The following is a 24551-nucleotide window of genomic DNA, read 5'->3' as shown; positions in this document are numbered from 1 at the left end:
CATTCAGTCATTCATTTTCTTTCAACCTAGTCCTTTTATTCATCAGTTTGCCACAGCTGAATGAACCGCCAACTTATCCAGCATATGTTTTACCCAGCGGATGCCCTTCCAGCTGCAACCCAATACTGGGAAACATTCATACACGCTCATTTTCTCACACACACACACACACACACACACGCATACCCACCTAACAAACCAATGAGGACACATGACTCAACACCCTACCTTTGGGGACTACCCTTTCTGAAGGGTCTAGAGACAAAAGAAAGACATGACTGCACTACTAAAAATGTGCTTATTATGAATATCAGTTGATATTTGCAAAAAAATACTTCTATAAAGACCTGACAAATTACCTTCAAAATGAGGACAGTATTTTATAACTCACCTTTGGGGACATGTACACAAACTCCGGTATAGTCACACTTTGAGGACCGCAGTTATACACAAACTCAGGTTAAAGTATACTTTCAGGACTCGGTTATCTGAATATTTCTAATATAATATTATTAATAATTATAATAATGTTAGTGCAGAGAGACATATGATAAAGTAAATAAGATCACTGAAAATAGACAATTACATTTTTTCCTTCACAAATAACTCAATCTGGTGTCAGAAGGTCATTTGGTGTCAAGTATTGTTCATGAAATGACATATTTCTCTCATAAATAGTATGTGACAGACAGCATGTTAGCAGAATAATACATACAAACTAATTTTAAAAAACAGTAAGGGAGAAGTAAATGGATGACCTTACAGTGAGTTTATGAAGCTCAATGGACACATTAATATCCAATGATATGAGAAGTGATGAAACTCTACTGATAAGTCATATGATGGTTAATATAGTACATCTAAAATCCATTCACACTAAAACCCATACTGTATAAAACAAGGGTTGTGAAGTTCAAATTCATATACACTAACTACTTACATGCGCCATAAGACACGTTTCTCAGTGAAAACAATTACTGGGAAAGTCTTTATACAAATGATTAGTTGAAAGAGGAGTGTCTATAATTAATTTAGTTTAGACTACAGTGGAAATACACACATTTGAGGACTCTGTTGATACACACACACACTGCTTTAGCTACACTTTGGGGACTCAGTTGATACACACATACCTTTGGGGACTCAGTTGATACACACACACCTTTGGGGACCTTGGTGATACACACACACACTGCTTTAGCTACACTTTGAGGACTCTGGTGATACACACATACCTTTGGGGACTCTGTTGATACACACACACCTTTGGGGACCTTGGTGATACACACACTGCTTTAGCTACACTTTGAGGACTCTGGTGATACACACATACATTTGGGGACCTTGGTGATACACACACACTGCTTTAGCTACACGTTGAGGACTCGGGTAATACACACATACACCTTTGGGGACCTTGGTGATACACACACACTGCTTTAGCTACACTTTGAGGACTCTGGTGATACACACACACACACCTTTGGGGACACTGGTGATACACACACACTGCTTTAGCTACACTTTGAGGACTCGGGTAATACACACACACACACCTTTGGGGACACTGGTGATACACACACACTGCTTTAGCTACACTTTGAGGACTCGGGTAATACACACACACACCTTTGGGGACACTGGTGATACACACACACTGCTTTAGCTACACTTTGAGGACTCTGGTGATACACACACACACACCTTTGGGGACACTGGTGACATACACACACACCTTTGGGGACACTGGTGATACACACACACTGCTTTAGCTACACTTTGAGGACTCTGGTGATACACACACACACCTTTGGGGACACCTACAATGATAAACACATAAGAAACAAAGATGCATTAATGTCCTGTTTAGATGAGAGAAGGACCCCCGCGGAAGACTATTTCTCTGTGATAGAGTTTTATTTGTCCATGTTTTGTTCAGTTGAGTGCGGCAGGTCTGATCATAGTCACATAAGTGATAATCAACAAGGTTACATTTGTATTTGCTAAAATCTAACACAATGTTGTGCTTGGAATAATTCTGTTTATTGTTTTCTGAGTTTCATTGTAGATACAGTGTTGCAGACTCGTTGCAGCCATGGCTCTAATTGTATTAGACTTTTGACTAGACCTACAGACAAAACTATTGACTGAGCTCAGTAAAATGTTCTTTGATTATTTATTAATAATCTGTTTAATAACTAAAGCCAAAACAAATGGTAAAATAGTAGTTGTAAATTTATGTAATATGGTTTAAACAATTAAATAAAACATTTTAAATATATAAATATAATATATTTAAAAATAAATAGGTCATGTTTTGAATAACACCCATGTCCATGTTTATCATTCCATCGAATTAAACACAAATAAAACAAACATATTTATTTCAGGGTATATACAGAACTTCTTAAGTTGAATTTAATACCTTTTACTACCTTTTTTAATGCCTTAAAAAAAAATGTAATACCAGCACGACTTAGAGCTGCAACTGTAGTGGCGTAAATTAAATCTTTCTAAATGCAATAACATATTGCAGATAACATATACATTTAAGTAAAGCAGAGGGATTAATCTAGATGTCACAATGGGCCTTTGTTTATAGTTTTTAATCAATGTTATGCATGTCATTAATATCAATAGCCGCTCTTCTAAGAACAGTTCAGTACGGTTATGGTTGTTTCTCCACTGAGCCTGGATCAGTGCGGCACAATTACACACCGTTCTCAGCATGGTTAGACAATCGTGCTGAATCAATGATGACAATAATACTAACAAAGAATTACATTTGTCATTATCATGCTGCCTTGAATGTGGGTTATCTGCTATATAAAGTCCAACTGTTACTTCATGAAGAATAAATGTATAGTTTACATCAAACAAAAATATGTTTTTTTATATGCGAGTTAATTTAATGAATAATATTTCTACTACAAAACAAACAAAAGATTATAATAAATCATTCAATTCAAGGCTAAAAGCTGCAAACAGTCATCAGTAATTAAATAGAAAAAGAATATACATCTCAAAAAAAAGTCTCACTTCTGCCACTCTTTGCAAGTATTGATTTTGGCTTGTGTCATTGTAAATGCTCACACTAGTTATGAGCTGATTTACATTTTTCTGTGTTTGTGGAATAAAGCAGGCGAGTCAGCCGACCCAATAAATGAGCAGGCAGAGCAGGATTCTCGCGATGACCAACAGCGCAATGCGGTTCTTTGTTATGAGCTGCAGTTTCAGTGTAAACTTAGAAGGCCTGCTTCTTTGGCGATGATGTGTACAGTATTAGATTTTACATTTAGCGAACATTTGTGCTGAACACGCAGTGAATGCAACGCATCCAGATTCGGCCACCTTCTCCGAAAACACTCGATCTCGGTTGGTGGATCAACATTCACCACATGATAGTGGTCATCTGGGCCATTATTTGTAACTTTAGGTGGGATTTGCAAACCTGTGTACTTTTCATTCTTCAGGCGTTTGCAATTCCTGCAGTCACAAAAGCTCCCTGTCATCTGACAGCGGAAAGCCTTAAGTGATTGACAGCTAATATGAACCATTTTAATGGCCGGGAAAAGCGATTCAGCACATCTTTAGAAAAAATCTAAGCAGGTCGCACTACAACCATTATATGCAGTCGCACACATGCTCCCAAATATATTATGAGGTTGCATAGCTTAATTTTTGGGCGCATATGCAACCAGAATAGTCACAATTTCGAGCCCTGGTGTGTTGACGTTGCGGCTTTGTTGCCAAGTTACCATACCACCTCACGATATCGCTCCGGTCCTACTCTCAACATTTAAATAAATCCACGCAAATTTTAGAATAAAGGCCTGCACTCAACACAAACTGAAAATGTATCTAAAAATCTAAAAATTTATCTTGAGCTCGAAAATGTAATACCTCGTCAGATGACATTAACTACTTTTTAATACTTTTTAATGCCCTTAATTTTGACTAATTTCATTTACTACCTTTCACAACCCCTGCGGACACCCTGTATATTCTGGGTATTTGACAAATCAGTAAATATATGCACTAAAAACAAATTTAAAAAGTCCATAGGCTTCCTTTACCCGTAGGCAAAACTAAAATAGGCTATTAGTAACAAATATAAATAAAAGATAAAAAACTTTTTGTGAAAGCAAGAGATAATCGTGTGAGAGTGCTGTTATAAAAGGAGTCTCAGGTGACCAACAATTGTGCATTACTGCAACACCATTTATTCCAGAACATCTGAGCCACTTTCAGTTCTAAAGTTTTCATTTTTGGTTTTATTTTATTTTTTTAAGTCTATTTAAAGCTGCAGTAGGTGATCATCTTCAGAATCATGTGTTGTGCTGGTCGAAAGTCTCTTCACAGTCCAAAAGTAAAGATTAAAGAAAATGATCTAAATGTGTTTATATGTATTTTTATATTCTGGGTAAGGCATAAACTAAAACATGTTCATCCAATTAAATATTGTCGGGCTGACAATTCTCATAATTCTTATAAGTAGTTCAAACTGTCAGCAAATGTAGATTTGAACCACTGGGCATCTCTTCATGCAGATTCACCATTTGCGTGTGGATGCGTGCATGTGCGCCGCGCTTTTATGTGCAGACGAGCAGTCACAGTTGCGAATCAAATGCTGAATAAAAACCTGTTAAACTCCTGAATCTATATTGGAGTGAGTTTTGCACGCTGGAAGAAGAATAATACCATGACTGAAGTATTTCTGTTAGGCAGGTCATGTTCTGTGTTAAACTCTTTTAGTCACACAGAGCTGATGTAGATTGTGTTGTTATAAATGGGTTATTTGCACAGAAGTGTTGTTCAGCCACTGAAATCTCCCCGTGAAAGATTGATGCGACTATTTTCAGTTTCATAAGGTCCTTTTACAGCATTGATAAAGTAGATTTATATTTAGTTTAACAACAAAACATCAGTAAATAGAGCTATTCGGCCTAGCCTACTTTACTGAGCTGAAGATGCTTTTGTATTTATATTGGGTCATTTCTGAACAATGACAGCCTGTGATGCGCTCTTTATATTGTTCACCACTACTCTGAATATTCATGTGAAATAGCATGCAAATATGGTTTAGTAATAAGTGTAATTCCTGCACACCACCGGCTAAACACTAGCTACATTTATAAATGGTGAATGACATGATCTAGTGGGTTGTCCACTGCCATCTTTACGATGAGCATTCGTGTTTTAGGAGGCGTGGCTTTGGATGGCAGGGGAGGGACTGTGTTTCAAAGATATTATGCCAACCGGTTAGTATTTTGGCAGATCACCTACTGCACCTATAACTTGTTTGTTAATTAAATCCTGTTTTGTTATTTAGCCTATTATTTTTAAGTAACAGTGAAGTTGCATATTAACTTGATATGCAAAGAATGGGAAATAAATTCTTTTTGACATGCTGATTTTGGTAAAAATTGTGAATATAGGTAATACTCGCCTTGCAATTTTAAAATCATTGTATTTTTTTTCCTTTGAGCAGGCAATTTTCAATTTAAATGATTGCTGCTGCAGTCTGAAAGTGTTGGTTAGGCAATGCTGACGGACACAGCTAAAGCTGGACAAATTACAGTTAATTGATTATTAATTCTGATAAGAATAACATCAACAACAAGATAATATTAATAATAAGTCTTTTATTTAAAAATGAATTTAACACATGTAATAGGTCTACATAAATGTGAAACGAACCAAACATCATCTTTAAAATAGTCAGGCCTCAGCTCTCTGTGATATCTCTCCCTATCATCGATACACAACACTAGTGTCAATCGGCACAACCCTATCTTGTAGTAAACATAACTCCAAACTGCAATATGGTCATTTAAATGTCGTTCACGCATCGACGTTCAGGGGTTCGAATCGAGATCGCCATCTTTTTACGATTAACTATGCAGTCCAACTATCACTTGCCAGTAATTAACCAATCTTTTATAGTAAAATCTGTATGTGTACTATTGGTCATACTGTATGAATTAACTCCAGAATATCTGGCATGTGAAAATACATAATTGAGCTATCCTTTCATCTTTAAATAAATTGCTTTAAGACACAATTGTATGATGTTATATAGTTAGAACAAGATTACATTTTAAATAAACCTGCCAAAGGGTCTGTCTTACCTTGTTCTGGTTACTCTGCCCTGTTCACTTAGCAGCAAATATCACTAGATAGGCTACCTGGTGCCTGAATGAAAGGGTTACCGTCTTATTCCCTGATCTTCTTGCTTTGTCTGACTGTTGTGGCTCAGTTTGTTTGTGAGGATCACTCATCTTCACGTTGTCCAAAGCAGGTGAGGAGACAGAACATTATGGGACTGGATGTCAGAAAAAAAACAGAGAATATCGAAATCAGAAATATTTGTCAAGACAGAACAAGTATATTCTTCTTTTTCTATATTCAGGGTTTCTGCAGATATCATAATGTCAAATTTAAGACTTATTAAGACCTTTTTAAGACCATTAAGTATTAAATTTAGGACCTATATCGCAATATCAAAAACACGCATACACATAAAGAGATCAGAAGAAGAAGAAACCGACAGTAAAATCTGACAAATAAACAGAGAAGTAAAAAGCTTCTGGAACTAGGTCATATCATTAATATCATTCAGGATAATCGTTTTTAATTATTTTATAATTAATTATAAAGATTTTTATAACCATTCAAGATTTTTTAAATACATTTTTTATCTAAATGATGCATCACATGCTTTTCTTCATATCTCAGACAGTTCTACCCATTAAAGTTAAATATTAATGGCAACAGATTTTGGGTTGCTCTACAATTATATTTTTTATTAAGGCAGAAATAAAAACAGAAAACAAGTACACTCACTAAAAATATTGAGGTTTTTTATTTTTTATTTTGCCCACTCAACAATTCACACACGACTTTCTGGCTTGTTTAGTTATTACCAATAAAGCCTAGAAATTGGGCATCAATATACTGTAAACTGATAAATATATTCATACATTCCTTTCCAGTTGAAGTCAGAATTATTAGCCCCCCTGTTTATTTTTCCCCAATTCCCGTTTAATGGAGAGCAGAATTTTTTTTCAACACATTTCAAACATAATAGTTTTAATAACTCATCTCTAATAACAGATTTATTTTCTGTTTGCCATGATGACAGTAAATAATATTTGACTAGATATTTTTGAAGACACTTCTATACACCTTAAAGTGACATTTAAAAGCCTAATTAGGTTAATTAGGTGAACTTGGCAGGCTAGGGTAATTAGGCAAAATTTTGTTACTTAATTTTAGTTTGTAACTTGTAAATTGTTTTAAATTCGAAATTGTAATATAGGTCTATACATCAGTGTAAAACCTATGCATGATGGAAAAACATATTCTGTAATATTAAAACCAACTGGGTCTACACTTTTGCATGGCCTCTTTTTTTAAACAAACTTATCCCTCAGGTTTTTCCAAACTTTTACAAAAACTATCGTCCTTTCCCACTGCTGTTGCAATTTCTAGCCAAAAAGTATTGGTCATCTGGTTCTACTTCTCCCTATGATCACGCATGGACTGATCATAAAGAAGATGTGTGTATAGGGCTGGATGATATGACAAAAATTTATATCATGATATACTTCTTAATTTCGGTCGATATGATATAATTCCGATATCGATATGGACAATATTAAAAAGACATAAAAAAACTGCCAAGAACGCACACAATAGATGTCTGTACCTACAAATATCTGCAAACTGAATTTGCAAAGTCTATAATACCTCCAGGCTCTTATAACTTTTCTTTTAATAAAAAGGTTTAAAAAAATTTTACTTGTTAACTTTTTCAAATGTTCACTCTCTTTTTTGTATTTAGCCTTTACAAACAGACATATATATATATATATATACACACACACACACACACACACACAGGGCTTTACATTAACACCCGGCAACACGCCAAATTCAGGTAGATTTCAGCTTTGTCGTGTTAGACAGTCACTCCCACAAGCCACTTTGCCTGGTTGAAAATAATTTTTTTTCAATTTTGTAGTTTTCCTAAAAGCAGGGTTCGACAATATAAGGATGACCCAATATGCGTGCAAATGTGATCTTAGAATCAAGAAGTAAAATAATTGTGATCACGTGAGCAGAAGAAAGCAAGTGAATACCAAATGAGAGGATGATCATTAGCCACGACAGATTACTGTAAATATTTTTGATACATGACAATAGTTATTTTTTTAAAAGTCAATTGCTTTTCTTTCTTTTTTAAGAAATGTTTTATTAAATAAAAAGTATAGTATACAGCTATATTTTGCTTGTTTTGACACATTAAACATTTGTGTCTAAGAAATAATTATTGTTTTGTATGGTTATAGAGATAAATTTGGTAAACCGTTAATTTTGAGCTCTAAAAAAAGTCATGCTAGTCGTGCAAACACTATGAAACCATGACTCCTTTGCTCATGCTCATTGAGCAACCTCATACTCGACACACAAAAAGTGAAATGATTGAGAACACGTGGACATAACACAAAATTTAAATCAAGTAATTTTAGCATGTCAACGTCAAACTTATGCATATAAAATATATTTTTCCAACAACAAAATTGTGGATAGTGAAAATGCAGAGTGGCTAGTAAAGTTGGAAATCTACTAGCCACAGTGGCTGGTGATCAAAAAAGTTAATGTCAAGCCCTGTGCAATATATATATATATATATATATATATATATATATATATATATATATATATATATATATATATATATATATATAGCTTGTTCATTCACATCTGTATTCAGGGCACACTTCAGGGCAAACTTTCTGCGACGTAGCTAACCAACTGCTGTGCTAAGCGCTGGCAGCGTGTCTGTGATGTCACATGCGTGATGACGTACATCATGCTCTTTCTGATGGCTGAGCACTGACCGTCACTCAGTGACAAATGATGCAATCTAGGGATGTAACGGTATTGTAAATACCGTCATACCGCAATATAAATTTTTTCCGATATTAGCGTAGTCGCATGACTCGATAAAACTATAGGTCTTCTGAGAAAATTTGCTCAGGCGAATGAAGCGAACGGGAGGTAGTGGAAACTACAATTCACTTCAGCCCTGGGGTTGCCATCATTCTTTGCGGTCTGTTGTCGCTACAGATCCAGTAATGCGGAAATGAAGTGTGCTGCTAGAAGCGAGGATGAAAAAGACCTGGAAATGATCGAACATAAAGCGGGTGTTGTCGCCGCGCGCGTACTGAATAGCGGTGTTGTCGCGCGCGTACTGAATAGCGGTGTTGTCGCGCGCGTACTGAATAGCGGTGTTGTCGCGCGTGTTCTGATCAGCTGTGTTGTCGCGCGCGTACTGTAAAGCGGGGAGGGGGGGTTGAGCACGCATACTCAAGAGCGGTGTTGTCGCGCGCCTACTGAAGAGCGGCACGGAGGGTGTGTCGCGTCGCGGGGGCACTTTTGATCATTTTGGAAGGGCACTTTCTATCCAAGACTAAAAAGGGCATGTGCACTGCACAGGTTGAGCCCTATGTGTGCACGTGCCTGCAAGTTGGGGAATACGACTAATAGTATGGGGACTGCATGGGGACTGCAGAAACACAGCACACTGTTCAGATTGATGCAGACATTGACTTGTACCGCAAAGAGATCTCTATCTCACTCATGGCTTGTCCTCTCAAGTGGGGGAAAGACAATGCACAACGTTACCCCACTGCTGTCAACCTGGGCCAAGTCATATCTCTGTCCCAGAAACCTCAGTCCTAAATGAGAGGGGTTTTTTTCTGTTGCAGGGGACATTGTAAATACCCAGAGATACCAGCTTTTACCAGATTATAGTTATAAGATAATTTTCCTTTAAACCCATCTCTATCTAAGTGAGTGAGTGAGTGATTAAATGTTGAATGTGATGAGTTTTTAACAATACTAAATTGAAACTTAATTTTTTTACATGGTTTAATATTTTTTTGTTATTAAAATTGAAGTTCCTGTTTCAAATGTTACAGATAGATGGCTAATTTGTATGTCATTGACACTTTTGGCACTTTTTTGGAGTATTTTCATAAGTTTTGTTTTTCCTGTAAATGATTCAATAAATACCGTACCGTGACATTCATACCGAGGTATTACCGTACCGTGAAATTCTGATACCGTTACATCCCTAATGCAATCTATAAGATCTTAAAAATATAATTATTTTATATATATATATATATATATATATATATATATATATATATATATATATATATATATATATGCAAATTTATATCGAAATACCGGAAATGAGTTTAAAACTCATATCACGTTACTGAAAACAATTCTATAGCGATATATATTGATATCGAATCATTGTCCAGCCCTAATGGGTGTATCAATGGGTGTATCAATGGGCATGCATCAAGTTTATATATGCGCAAGTTTCATACATGTTTTGAACATAGTATAGGTTTATATGCGAGTAATTTATATGCTCGTGTTGATAAGCAAAGTTTTATTTAGATCCTACACGGTGCCTCATAGCCATCTGTGTCGGGAAGGTGGATGGTGAGGCGACAGGTTGACTTAAACTTAAATGATGCCTCATCTTCTGTCATTGCTTCTGACTCTCAGTATGTTCTATCGGGTGGAACAGATTTGATGTCTTTCCGCTGTTAGTCGGCAGACTCGGCACCACTCTACCGCACATTTTGCAGAGCACCGAAACTAAACGTTTATCGAAACTTAAAAAGCTGAATCACTTCCACACCACTGCATTCGTCTTTCCTCTCTCATCAACTAATTTGTCTGCATTCTTAGTTGTGGAAGCTTGTTCATTCACATCAGTATTCAGGGCACACATTTTGTAGCATTTTGTAGCATTCTGCGACGGAGCAGCTTAACTAACTTCTGAGCGCTGGCAGTGGCAGCGTGTCTGTGATGTACGTCATCACGCAAGTGACATCACGCTCATTCTGAGCACGAAAAAGTCATTCAGTGACAAATGATACAAGGTATAAGATCTTATCTATAATAAAACAGATGTATGCAAATGTATATCGAAATACCGGAAATGGGTTTAAAAATCATCACTGTTATTGAAAAAAATCTATCGCGATATATATTGATATCGAATTATTGTCCAGCCCTATGTGTGTACAGTCATACCTGTTTCAGACAAAATCTCTTCAAAGTGTTTCATATTCAATTCAAATCAAATTTGAACCGCACGAACTGAAAAAACATTTTGTGAGCTCTGCCAGCCAAAATCATGTCGCGGCTGGCAGACCTCCATAAACACAGTGATGACATCACATTTACCGCGCGCACTGAGTTCAATAACAGAAAGCTGATTAGCAATTGTCGGTATAGGGCATGTCGGTCTTATTTGTAGTTGTAATAACGCAAATTACAATTGGACTAGTGAAATAAAGAACTACAACACCCTGAAAACCTAGCAACAACAACAAAAAAAGAATTTAAATGAGTTTTAGATGTAGCGTTACATGGACATCGCAAAAATAAGACCTGTGCAAAAATATTTAAGACTTAGAACAGTGAATTTAGGACTTTTGAAGGCCTTAAATTTCGATTTTTTAATTTTAGAATTTTTAAGACCCCGCGGAAACCCTGTATATTCCTTCTGACCAGACTTTCTACTTATACATGTCAGTCAGTATTGCTATTTTGACTGTCAATATTACAGAATAAAGCATCCGTATAATTATGGTTGAATTTTATGTTTCATAATATAGACAATTGGTAAGTGAACCTACTGATTTCTGTAGACTCATACTACTGACCCCTACTCACCATAACCAGAATCTCCATAATTGTAGGTTATATCTTCTCCTGGAAGTATGTTGCACACAGCAAAGATATGATTTTCATTTTGCAGTTAGGAGCTTTGTGGTCATCATTTACAAGTCTCCCTAAAGACCCATCTTCTTTCGATGCATCCATGCTGTAAAACATAAAACAATCACTAAGCATAAAATACAAACAATTTTTAAAGTTTATACATTTAAGATGTACTATTTTTTTTCTGTGACCATCTTCAAAGAGGTGTTAACAATAGTATCGAGAATTAATTCTATTTTAAAACTTGCTAATTATTTCACTAAAAACTACAGATTTGATTATAAGTGTTAATTTACATTTCACTTCTCAATTCCTGTAAAATATTTTTTATGTCTGTGAGGAACATTTTTTATGAAATTGCAATCAAATATGGGAACGTTCGAGGTTACAGAAGTAACCCTTCGTTCCCCGAGGAGGGGAACGGAAGTGCCATGAATGGGAGGATTCGGATCAGAAGCCGCTTATCTGGAGAGTATTGAACGGGCCAATGAATGAAATTAATTGGCAGCGTAAGCTTGCGCAGGTGTGCGACATCTGCAATCATCTCAGCATATAAGCACACCTGAAGCCAGCAGACGCCATCCTTTTAAGCTGAAGAGACTTTCAAACAGCTAAGGGACAGTCATTATGGCGACGGAATATGGCACTTCCGTTCCCCTCCTCGGGGAACGAAGGGTTACTTCTGTAACCTCGAACGTTCCCCTTCGGTTGGGGAACTTCAGTGCCATGAATGGGAGAATATGGAAAGCGCCATAATGACTGCACCTTACCAACACCCCCGATGAGGAGATAGTCAAGCAAGCGTGACGCACCCACATCATGGGGGGCGCGGTCCTCCAACGTGTCCCTGGCCCTAATTTATCCTACTTCAACAGAAGTTTTACGGATTTAGATATATTTTTTGGGAAGTCGTGAGCATCTAGATAATTCTAGGAAATACGACAGTACGTTGGGAAGCGTGCAATCCCGATAGGGAGGACGCTGCGGAGGCCATCCGTTACCCAAGGGGGGGATAGATGGCAGAATTTACCTATGGACTAGCCCTAAAAAGGGGGAGTACGCATAGCAAAGAGTGGTTAGCGGAGAGGGAAGACACGGGTCCGCCCAGGGGGGGGACTTAACCGTGGCGGAATAAGCATATGGGATCGCCTAGTGGGGATCACGCATAGCAGGCACCTATACCCAAAACGCGGGCTGACCAGCGGGCAGACCTACAACGTAGTGGGCCAGCAAGTGACTCCTCCGCTGAGTCAGTGCTGGGGGCCACGGAGGAATCTGCAGGGCTCACCTGACGGGGAACTTTACTGACAGATAAAAAAGGCGCACGTACCTCCGTGTTAGGGAGAATGGCGCAGCAAGCGTGTTTCAACACCCTACCGAGTTGTCTCCTCAATCACCAAAGGGTTACCTAATACCCTTGAGGAAACCGGCTCCACTCGCAGATTGTAAAACCTTGCAAATGTGTTGGGTGTCGCCCAGCCCGCAGCTCTACAGATGTCTGTTAGAGAGGCGCCGCGTGCACGCGCCCAAGAGGATGCAATGCTCCGAGTGGAGTGTGCACGTACTCCCGGGGGACACGGCTGACCTCGACTCGAATAAGCGAGTGAAATGGCATCCACAATCCAGTGGGATAATCTTTGTTTCGATACGGCACTTCCCTGCTGCCGACCGCCATAACAGACAAAGAGCTGCTCAGATGATCTAAAATTCTGAGTACGGTCCACATAAATGCGCAGAGCGCGAACTGGACAAAGTAAAGAAAGGGCTGGGTCTGCCTCCTCCGGGGGCAGCGCTTGCAGGTTCACTACCTGATCTCTAAAGGGGGTGGTAGGAACCTTGGGCACATAACCGGGGCGGGGTCTCAGGATAACGTGAGAGTAATCCGGCCCGAATTCCAGGCACGAGTCACTGACCGAAAATGCCTCCAGGTCCCCGACCCTCTTGATGGAGGCCAACGCAACCAGCAGAGCTGTCTTCAGGGACAGAAATCTTAGAGATACTGATTCGAGTGGCTCAAAGGGATCGGATCGCAGACTCGTGAGAACGAGGGCGAGATCCCAAGAGGGCATGAGAGGGGGGCGAGATGGATTAATTCGCCTAGCACCCCTAAGGAACTGGATGACCAGGTTATGCTTTCCCACGGTGCCGCCAGCTACCGCGCTATGATAAGCGGAGATGGCGGCCACGTAAACCTTGAGAGTGGAGGGCGACAGCCTGCTGTCCAACTTCTCTTGAAGGAAAGAGAGCACAACACTAATCTGGCAATTTCGGGGGTCTTCTCTGCGAGAGACGCACCATTCAGTGAATAGACTCCACTTCAGGGCGTAGGCGCGCCTCGTGGAGGGGGCTCTAGCCTGAGTGATGGTATTAACCACCGCAGTCGGTAGGTTACCTAAGTCTTCCTCGCGTCTAGGGACCACACGTGGAGGTTCCAAAGATCGGGGCGAAGGTGCCAGATGGTGCCCTGTCCCTGAGAGAGTAGGTCCTCTCTCAAAGGGATCCGCCAGGGGAGGGCCGTCGCGAGGAGTGAGAGCTCTGATATCCAGGTCCGGTTGGGCCAAAGGGGCGCAACTAGCAGAACCTGTTCCTCGTCCTCCCTGACCTTGCACAGAAACTGCGCGAGCAGGCTCACTGGGGGAAACGCATACTTGCGCATGCCCCGAGGCCAGCTGTGGGCCAGTGCATCCGTGCCGAGAGAGCCCTCGGTCAGGGAAAAAAACAACTGGCAGTGAGCGTTCTCGGGGGAAGCAAACAGATCGATCTGGGCCTCCCCGAATCGCGCCCATATCAGCTGAACAGACTCGGGGTGGAGTCTCCATTCTCCAGGGCGTAACAGCTGTCGTGAGAGCGCATCGGCTGCACGATTGAGCGTGCCTGGGACGTGAATGGCGCGCAGCGATTTCAGCCGCGGGTGACTCCAGAGGAGCAGACGGCGGGCGAGCTGAGACATGCGGCGAGAGCGCATACCCCCCATGCGGTTGATATACGCCGCCGCCGCCGTACTGTCCGTCCTGACCAGCACGTGTTGCCGCTCCAGCACCGGTAAAAAGCGGTGGAGAGCGAGGAACACTGCCAACAGCTCTAGGCGATTGATATGCCAATGCAGCTGGGCACCCTTCCAGAGGCCCGCAGCCGCATGCCCGCGACACACGGCCCCCCAACCCGTGTTGGAAGCGTCTGTTGAAACAACAACATGGCTGGACGCCTGTCCTAGAGGCACACCGGCCTGTAGGAACGAGGGGTCGTTCCAAGGGCTGAGGGCGCGGCGACACAGCGCAGTAACCGAGACCCGGTGTGTGCCCGCGTGCCATGCGCGTCTGGGGACCCGATCGTGAAGCCAGTGCTGAAGTGGTCTCATATGGAGCAACCCGAGCGGCGTGACGGCGGCTGCGGATGCCATATGCCCCAGGAGCCTCTGAAAGAACTTCAGTGGGACCACTAGTTTGCTGTCGAGCTCCCTCAGACAGTTCAGCAACAGGCGAGCGCGTTCCTCGGAGAGGTGCGCTACCATGGTGATCGAGTCCAGCTCCATCCCGAGAAAAGAAATCCTCTGCACGGGGGCGAGTTTGCTCTTTTCTCGGTTGACCTGAAGCCCCAGTAGGCGGAGATGCCGAAGCACCTCGTCCCTGTGCATAATCAATTGCTCCCGCGAGTGGGCTAAAATCAGCCAGTCGTCGAGATAACCGAGTATGCGAATGCCCGCGAGCCGAAGGGGCGCTAGGGCACCCTCCGCGAGTTTGGTGAAGACCCGCGGAGACAGAGAGAGCCCGAAGGGGAGGACCTTGTACTGCCACGCTCGACCCTCGAACGCAAACCGCAGAAATTGGCGGTGGCGTGGAAGAATGGAGACATGGAAATACGCGTCCTTCAGGTCTATGGCTGCAAACCAATCCCGAGGACGAACGCATTGGAGAATGCGCCTCTGCGTGAGCATTCTGAACGGCAGCTTGTGCAGACAGCGGTTCAAAACGCACAGATCTAGGATTGGCCGTGACCCACCGCTCTTTTTGGGTACGATGAAGTATGGGCTGTAAAACCCACTCTCCATCTCGGCTGGAGGAACCGGCTCGATTGCACCCTTCGCCAGGAGGGCAGCAATCTCCTCTCGCAAGACAGGGGCGGACAGGGGGTTGACCCTGGAGAAATACACGCCCGTAAACTTGGGGGGCCGTTTCGCGAACTGAATCGCGTAACCGAGTCTGATTGTGCGTATGAGCCACCGCGAGGGGCTGGCCCGCGCTAACCAGGCAGGCAGAGCCCTCGCTAATGGAGTCATCGCTACAATCGCTGACGTACCAGCGGTGGGGCAGCGCGGAGTGGGTGTGCTGATCCGGGAAGCACGAGGGTCCCGCGGAAAAGCTGGAGGAGAGCGATTCGCTCTGGCTCCGCACCCTGACTCCGGAGAGGGGGCTGGAGGGCTGAGGGAAGGGAGACCGTCCCCCCAGCGCTCGTGAGCCACTGGCGAAGCACGTAGAGTCTGCGAGCCGGAAGGCAGCGCGTCCCGGACTGGCAGAACTCGTGCAGTCACATCCGGGGAAGGGAAAAAGTGCTCTTTTACTGATGTTTTGGTGGCACTGAAAAGTACCGTTGTTATCGGGGCCCCGCCCTCCAGCGGGGAAAGAGCAAGTTTCCTCTTCTCCGGATGGCCTGTCTCAGGGACGCTTCGCGGTCCGTTTACCGGACTTAACGGCGCCCTGGGCAGGAGGGGCTGCCTGCTTTCGAGGTGAACGCCGCGCCCGCTTGGCCGGAGGCGCAGGCGGGGGCGGGGCAGCACTCGTTGGCGGGCGCCCTCGGCGAGGAACAGCGGAGGTGGATGGCTCGGCGGGCGGAGCGGGCTTACGGCCACGCCGATAGATGACATTGCCCATCGCATCCGACTGCTCTTTCACCGCCTTGAATTCCTGGGTGAATTCACCGACGGTGTCGCCGAACAGGCCAGCCTGGGATATGGGCGAGTCAAGAAAGCGAACTTTGTCAACGTCGCGCATATCGGCCAGGTTTAGCCAGAGGTGGCGTTCCTGAACCACAAGTGTGGACATCGTCCTCCCCAGCGCACACGCGGCGGACTTAGTAGTCCGAAGAGCATAGTCGGTCGCGGTGCGCAGCTCATGTAATAAGCTTGGGTTGGACCCGCCCTCGTGCAGCTCGGCCAGCGCCTGCGCTTGGTAGCGCTGGTAGGTGGCCATCGCGTGCAAAGCAGAAGCAGCCTGGCCCGCAGCCTTATAAGCTCTGGCTCCGAGGGAGGCAGACAACCTACAGGCTTTGGACGGGAGGCGGGGCAAACCCCGCCACGTAGAGGCGCCGCGCGGACAAAGATTGACCGCGATAGCGCGCTCCACTGACGGGATCGCCTCATACCCCCTGGCAGCTCCGCCGTCAAGGGCGGTGAGGGCGGAGGCACTCGCAGCACGGGCAGAGAAAGGTGCCCTCCAGGACTGCGTGAGCCTACTGTGCACTTCCGGGAAGAAGGGGACGAGAGGCTTCGAAGGCTTCGCCTTCTGGTCCTCTACGTAGCACCCATCTAGTCGGTCCGGCCGCGGAGCTGGGGGATAAACCATCTCCAACCCCACGGCCGAAGCAGCCCGGGAAAGCACGGCTAACATGTCCGCTTCAGGATCCGATTTGACAGCGCTCACCTGCCCGGAGGGGGCGAGCGGGTCCGGATCTTCGTCGGACAGTGAAAGCCCACCCTCCGATGCCGCGGAGGACATCTGATCTCCGGTGTCAGCGAGTGTGAGAGCTACCATCTGGTTAGACGGATCACTCTCACCACCCGAAGCTTGGATGGAGCGCCGTGAGGAGCGAGAGGTCCGCGAGCCCGTGGGCGGCGGATTAGCTCCCGCTGAAACCCTCAGATCTGCCCGAGCGCCCGCTGCTTTTTTAGAACAGGAGGCAACTGGGGTGGCTCGCTCTCTTGCGAAAGTTAGCCGCGATCTTAGCTGTGCAACGGTCATGGCATCGCAATGACGACATGAACCGCCCGCGAGCACCGCATTAACATGCTGGACCCCCAAACATGCAATGCAGTGATCGTGTCCATCATCCGGAGACAGGAAACCCCCGCATCCAGAAACGCACAGTCGGAGCGCCATCCTGAAAAGGACGTGCTGCACGACTGTGTTGCTCTTTTAGGAAAGTTGCAACTATACGCACCGCTCTGGAGGACCGGACCCAAAGAACCGCAGGCAAGGGAGTAACCCAGCTCGACCGTCTGCCACCGCGAAGACCCACTCTGGACCGGGAGACACACTCGTTCGCTCTGAAGTGCTGATCAGCAAGAGGAACCCTCATCGACTCACTCAGAAAGGATCTGAAGCGAAAAGGATGGCGTCTGCTGGCTTCAGGTGTGCTTATATGCTGAGATGATTGCAGATGTCGCACACCTGCGCAAGCTTACGCTGCCAATTAATTTCATTCATTGGCCCGTTCAATACTCTCCAGATAAGCGGCTTCTGATCCGAATCCTCCCATTCATGGCACTGAAGTTCCCCAACCGAAGGGGAACTGATTGTAATCAGAATGATCAGAATCAGAAATACTTAAATTTTGAGATGCATAATATATTATCGGCCATATCAATATCAGCCGATAAATGCTTTTTTTTTATGTTATGGTCATCAGTCTGATATCAAAATATGGCCGATATATTTAAGCTGATAGATTACAGAATTGCCTGCCTTGCACATGCGTGGGTCGAACTTGTTCAGAGTTGTGCAGTGCTTGGACATTATTGTTGGGTGATACACAATTTTCATGTCATCCACCTTTGAGATCACCTATCATGATACTATAGCATAGGCCAGGGGTCACCAATCTTATTTCTGGAGGTCCAGTGCCCTGCAGGGTTTAGCTCCAACTTGCCTTAACACACCTGCCTGGGTGTTTCAAGTATACCTAGTAAGACCTTGTTTAGCTTGTTCAGGTGTGTTTGATTTGGGTTAGAGCTAAAATCAGCAGGACACCGGCCCTCCAAGAACAAGTTTGGTGATCCCTGGCATAGGGGCACGGCAGTGTTATGTTTGCTTATTTGCTCATTTATTTAACCACATCTAAACATATTTAATAACCTTTCGGCTAATCATACTCACCACCCAAACTTGTACTCAAGAACAAAATCCCCTCTGAATAAAGCTTCAGTGGTGAAAACTCATCCTCCTAAACAAAAGACGTTCATTAGCTGCAGTTTGTTGAAAATTAATTATCATTGGTTCATAATTGCATTTTTTGAGTTTGCATTAAATTCTACTGACTTTTGTGTTTTTATTTGAACTAATTGTTCTACTTGTCCTGTATGCTTCTCAAGCTTTATGAGAAGTGTCATTAATGTCTTTTCAGGTGCACTCAGAGGGCAATCGCCTGTTATGTCATGTCATTCAGCTTTTAATTGTTAGCATGATGTAGGTCTTTGAAATAATATTTATACAATATAGTTATAATGACATGTATAGATGATTAAACCAGTGTGTTTAAACTAGTTTTAAATTTGTTTGTTTTTGTAGTTTGGGCCAAAACAAATGTTTGTTGCAATTTTAATAGTTTAAGTTCATTTGATTGACTATTTAAAAATCTGTGGATATTATCAATGCATTTATTGGATAAAATAAAATTGCTACCTTTTACTGTAAAAAGTCCCCATCCCCAGAAGTGATTAAGGTTACACAGTCATATATATAAATGTGTAATAGATGAAGCACTATGAATATATATTTAAAAGAAAATATGTCAAATAAATGACCAGATCTCTGTGTGGAGCACTGGCTGTTGTCAGACTCCTTGTGCAAACAAAAAATTCTCTGAATAATTACAATATATAGCTAAATGTATTTGAAAACATAGACATACTATTGAAAATTAATACTTTAATTCATTAGAGTCGTACTTCTGTGGGTATTTTGGTTAAAGTAACCTAAAAGTAATACAAAAGTAGTGTAATGCATTTCTGAGATATTAATATTGTCATGTAACCAATTACAAAAAAAGAAATGGCAGTAACTTTTATATATATATATATATATATATATATATATATATATATATATATATATATATATATATATATATATATATATATATATATACTGTAATGCATTTCATTTTGGAAGTAACTTGCCCAACTGTGTTCGCTATTGTTTGTTAGCACAAAGATTAGATATTAACGGGGATTTGGAACAAAATTGTTTATGCACAATGGGCTCTCTGCACAGCTAGAGTTTTAAAGCCAACGATAATCTTCCGGTGATAGCTTAATGTGGATATTTTCAATTTCACAAAGTTGTTTGTACATCATCAATGTTGTAATGTTATTACAATACATTCAGTTAAACAGACTAAAGCATTCATTTAGTTGTTCAAGCGTAAAATTAGATGAACGATGGTATAACCACTAGCGCCGTCAGTATAGCAAAAGGCTAGCGCAGAAATTCCATTGAAAATACTGGGTAAAGTCTAAATCGAATACGTGGCCGGCTGGTATGTGCTATGCACATCCATATAGCAGCATTTTTATGACACTGTATAATAGGCGACGCAGTGGCACAGTAGGTAGTGCTGTCACCTCACAACAAGAAGGTCGCTAGTTCAAGCCTCAGCTGGGTCAGTTGGTGTTTCTGTGTGGAGTTTGCATGTTCTCCCTGTATTCGCGTGGGTTTCCTCGGGGTGCTCCGGTTTCCCCCACAGTCCAAAGACATGTGGTACAGGTGAACTGGGTAAGATAAAAATTGTCTGAAGTGTATGAGTGTGAATGAATGTGTATGGGTTTCTTAGTGATGGGTTGCAGCTGGAAGGGCATCCGCCGTGTAAAACATATGCTGGAATAGTTGGCGGTTCATTCTGCTGTGGCGACCCCAGATTAATAAAAGGACTAAGCTGAAAAGAAAATGAATGAATGAATGTATAACAATAATGAATATTTTTACAGTACTGTGACGGTTGGGTTTAAGGTTGGGGTGAAGGTAGGCTTTAAAAAATAAAATGTATTGGGTATTTTAATAGATAGCAGCATAAATAATACTCAATACAACTACTGTTTTTACGTTACTGTAACAGTTGGATTTAGGGTTGGGGTGGGGATAGACGTTAATAAAATACAACAAATGTGAAATTTAAGAAATAATATAAATAGTTTTCGTTAACTTTCGGCTGCAACCATATCTGATCTAGCAACAACCAAAATACAGGGTAAAAAACTCATATTTTAAAGACATGGCGGGGGGAAATGGACTTTAATGCAGTGCTTCTTGTCCGATCTGAAACCCACTTCATATCATAAATATAACAGGTAGTGAAGATTACTGATTTTTAAAGAAATCAGATCTTAAACGTGACAATTTTGAAATGGAAAGATGTCATTGGAAGCCATTGGAGTGCCTGGCTGAAAATTAAAAGTCTGGTGATCTGTAAAATATTTTACAACATTACAGATACATTAAAAACTAATTTAAGTGTGTGTATGGTTTGCATTGGTTACTTTAACAATTATAATAGCAAAAATAATTAATGTAGTGCTTTGTTGTATATACACATGTTCAGAGTCAATAAATGTTTCAACCCAATTTAATTGCAAAAGTATGATAAAGTACAACAGGTAACACTTTAAAATAAAATTAATGGATTAAAGTCAACGGTGAGAAAAAAAGCCAGATTCATTACAGTTACTGTGCTAATATAGGATAAAATAATACAACTGAATATTATTAGTTATTATCCCCATTTAGTAAAACGACTAACTTTAGTAAAACGATTGTAATCAGATTACTATAATTTTAACACATACATAAGCATTAAGAAATGATCATCACCTAAGATTAACATTAAACTTTACCAATACTTTTAATTAACTAATGTTTACTATTGAAGCCTTCTTGCACAGAGTTAATGTACAGTACAACTGACCTATAAATATTTTAAATTTTAGTAACAGTTTCAGTTAATATTTCAACCTGTAGTAGGCCAGATGAACTTGAAAATATTATTGAAAAACAATTAAGTCTCTTAGAATGTTGCACTGTTAACAATACCACTGCAACACGACATGGATTTTACTAAAAAGAACTGTAAAAGTTTACATAATAAATAATTATTCAATGTATTTTGAGTTCCCATGATGTCAATATTGTACATGTTCATTATCATTCTATATTGAACCACTGCATAGAGAGATATAGACAGAGAGAGAGAGTGTTTGTGAGTATAACTTACCTTTGTAATTGTTGATGAATTGCACTTGCAGGTTTGTCACTTTTACAACAAATGTAATGTTCTGCATCCTCTTGAGGTATTTTACGCTTTCTGTTTTTTCTTACTCCCAGCATGAAGACAAAGGGCATGTTTCCTATAAAGACTTTACGAAAAAATAAATATAATAAATTATATTATGCTAATAAATAACATAATAATAATAGCATAATACATTTTATATATTGTCTATTGTTCTGCTGAACCCAAATGATTTCACATAGATCTAGTAATGTACTTCTATCTAAAAATTTAAATCAGAAATTAAATCATAATGTAATTAAAAACAGAATAGGTAGGATGTAAATCACATCCAAGATTAATTTTCCTATATTCGTTAAACAAAGCTATAAATACATTGTTATTTAGACTGAAAACAGGGCTAGACCCACATGAACCATTTTCATGTTTTTGTAACTTTACACACCTCAAAATTATATATACTTTGATATAATAAAGACGTTATATATATATATATATATATATATATATATATATATATATATATATATATATATATATATATATATATATATATATAATGTTCTGTGCGTTTGGGAAAGCTAATTAACATCATTAAAAGGCTTATTTACTTAAAGTAATTTAAAATAATCACCATATTAAACAAAGATTTTATTTTTGGGGCAACCACACAAGCACACGCAAACACTATTTTGATCAACAGAAATGTAGTGTGTTAAACAGTATACAGCTAACATTGCTATTAAATACATTTCAACAAATATAATCGACAAAGGAATATAAGCACTAAACATACATCTTACAAAGGCAATGTTTTGTCGTGTAAGCAGTAATTATGCATTTAAATACATAAATTGATTTACCTGCTCTCCCTGGAGAGATGAGTTCGCGGGAAAAGGCGTCTCCAATTGATTGCGTCATTAGCACGTGTTTGCAAATGCCGCGCGTTCATGAGTTGAATGAGGCGCTGTGAGGGATGTGTGCTTAACACACACACACATACACACGAACAGAGGGGTGGGGGAGGGAAACTGCAGCAGGTTCAACTTGGAGTTTGCAAAATGTATGCATCCACGTGTTGAAGTGTTCACATATTTGTTTTATATTGAACATGCTCTTTTCATTTGACTTTTTTTTTTTTTTAGAAAACCTGATTTTCTTTGATTATGGTGCACTTTAATTTAATCTCCAAATAAGTAAATAAATAAATATATATATAATAAAAAATAATTATAAAATAAAAATATATATATATTTTTAAAGTAAAAAAAAAGTGAGGGGAAACCTGATAGGTGTTGTAGACTAGAATTACGTTAACAAACTAATTTTATATTGTCGTCGTCATCATAGTCATAGTCTCTACCCCAGGGCAGCTCTCACGAGGCGTCTGTGAGTTGACAGTGGGGGATGGGTGCTCAAGACACACACACACACATACACACGAACAGAGGGGTGGGGGAGGGAAGCTGCAGCAGGTAACACACTTCAACTTGGAGTTTGCTAAATGTATGCATCCACGTGTTGAAGTTTTCACATATTTGTTTCACATTAAACATGCTCTTTTCATTTGACTTTTTTTTTTAGAAAATCCGATTTCTTTGATGGTGCACTTTAATCTCCAAACAAATAAATAAATTATATATATATATAATTTATTAATTAATAAAAACAATTGATATAAAAACAGAGATTCTTAGCGTTTTAACACAATCTTCTGTGTTAAAGTGAGGGGAAACCTGATAGGTGTTGTAAACTTGAATTACATTTACAAACTAATTTAATATTATTGTCATAGTCGTAGTCTACCCCAGGGCAGCTCTCTTGAGGCTTCTGTGAGTTGACAGTGGGGGATGGGTGCTTAAAACACAAACACACACACACACATACACACGAACAGAGGGGTGGGGGAGGGGAATTGCAGCAGGTAACACACTTCAACTTGGAGTTTGCTAAATGTATGCATCCACGTGTTGAAGTTTTCACATATTTGTTTCACATTAAACATGCTCTTTTCATTTGACTTTTTTTTTAGAAAACCCGATTTCTTTGATGGTGCACTTTAATCTCCAAACAAATTAATACATTTCTTTATTTATTATCTATTTATTTATTAATAATAAACAACTGATATAAAAACAGGGATTCCTGATCTATCAAGCATGTAGTTTGTATTTCTTTTTTTTTACTATATATATTCATTCATTCATTCATTCATGGGGTCGCCACAGCGGAATGAACTGCCAACTTATATAGTAAAAAAATGAAATACAAACTACATGCTTGATAGATCACATACACATTTTTATTATAGGTTTTTTAAGTAAATAAAAGTGAGGGGACAGCAGACCCTCAATTTAACCTCTAAACACATCTGATCGTACTAATTTGAGCTTCCAGAACTGGTTTGACACAGTATCACCAGTGATAAAATCAATCTCTAGTAACTCACTCACTCACTCACTCACTCATTCACTCACTCACTCAGTATCCTTCAGCATAGTTACTGATTTATC

At 40.7% G+C, this 24551-nt stretch overlaps 1 long non-coding RNA gene across 1 annotated transcript; it reads right to left on the bottom strand.

Moving 5' to 3' along the window:
• Positions 1-4421: 4421 nt before the first annotated feature.
• Positions 4422-22951, bottom strand: LOC147844555 (uncharacterized). Its single transcript, XR_015492197.1, has 5 exons — positions 22902-22951; positions 22021-22162; positions 18912-18978; positions 11776-11926; positions 4422-6325 (listed from the first exon to the last, which is right to left on the bottom strand). It is a non-coding gene; the product is annotated as an uncharacterized LOC147844555 (long non-coding RNA).
• Positions 22952-24551: the final 1600 nt, after the last annotated feature.

The sequence above is a fragment of the Danio rerio genome, chromosome 5 (assembly GCF_052040795.2).
Source record: "Danio rerio strain M-AB ecotype USA chromosome 5, GRCz13ab, whole genome shotgun sequence".
Lineage (NCBI taxonomy): Eukaryota > Metazoa > Chordata > Actinopteri > Cypriniformes > Danionidae > Danio > Danio rerio.
This window is presented reverse-complemented; position numbering and strand designations above follow the sequence as displayed.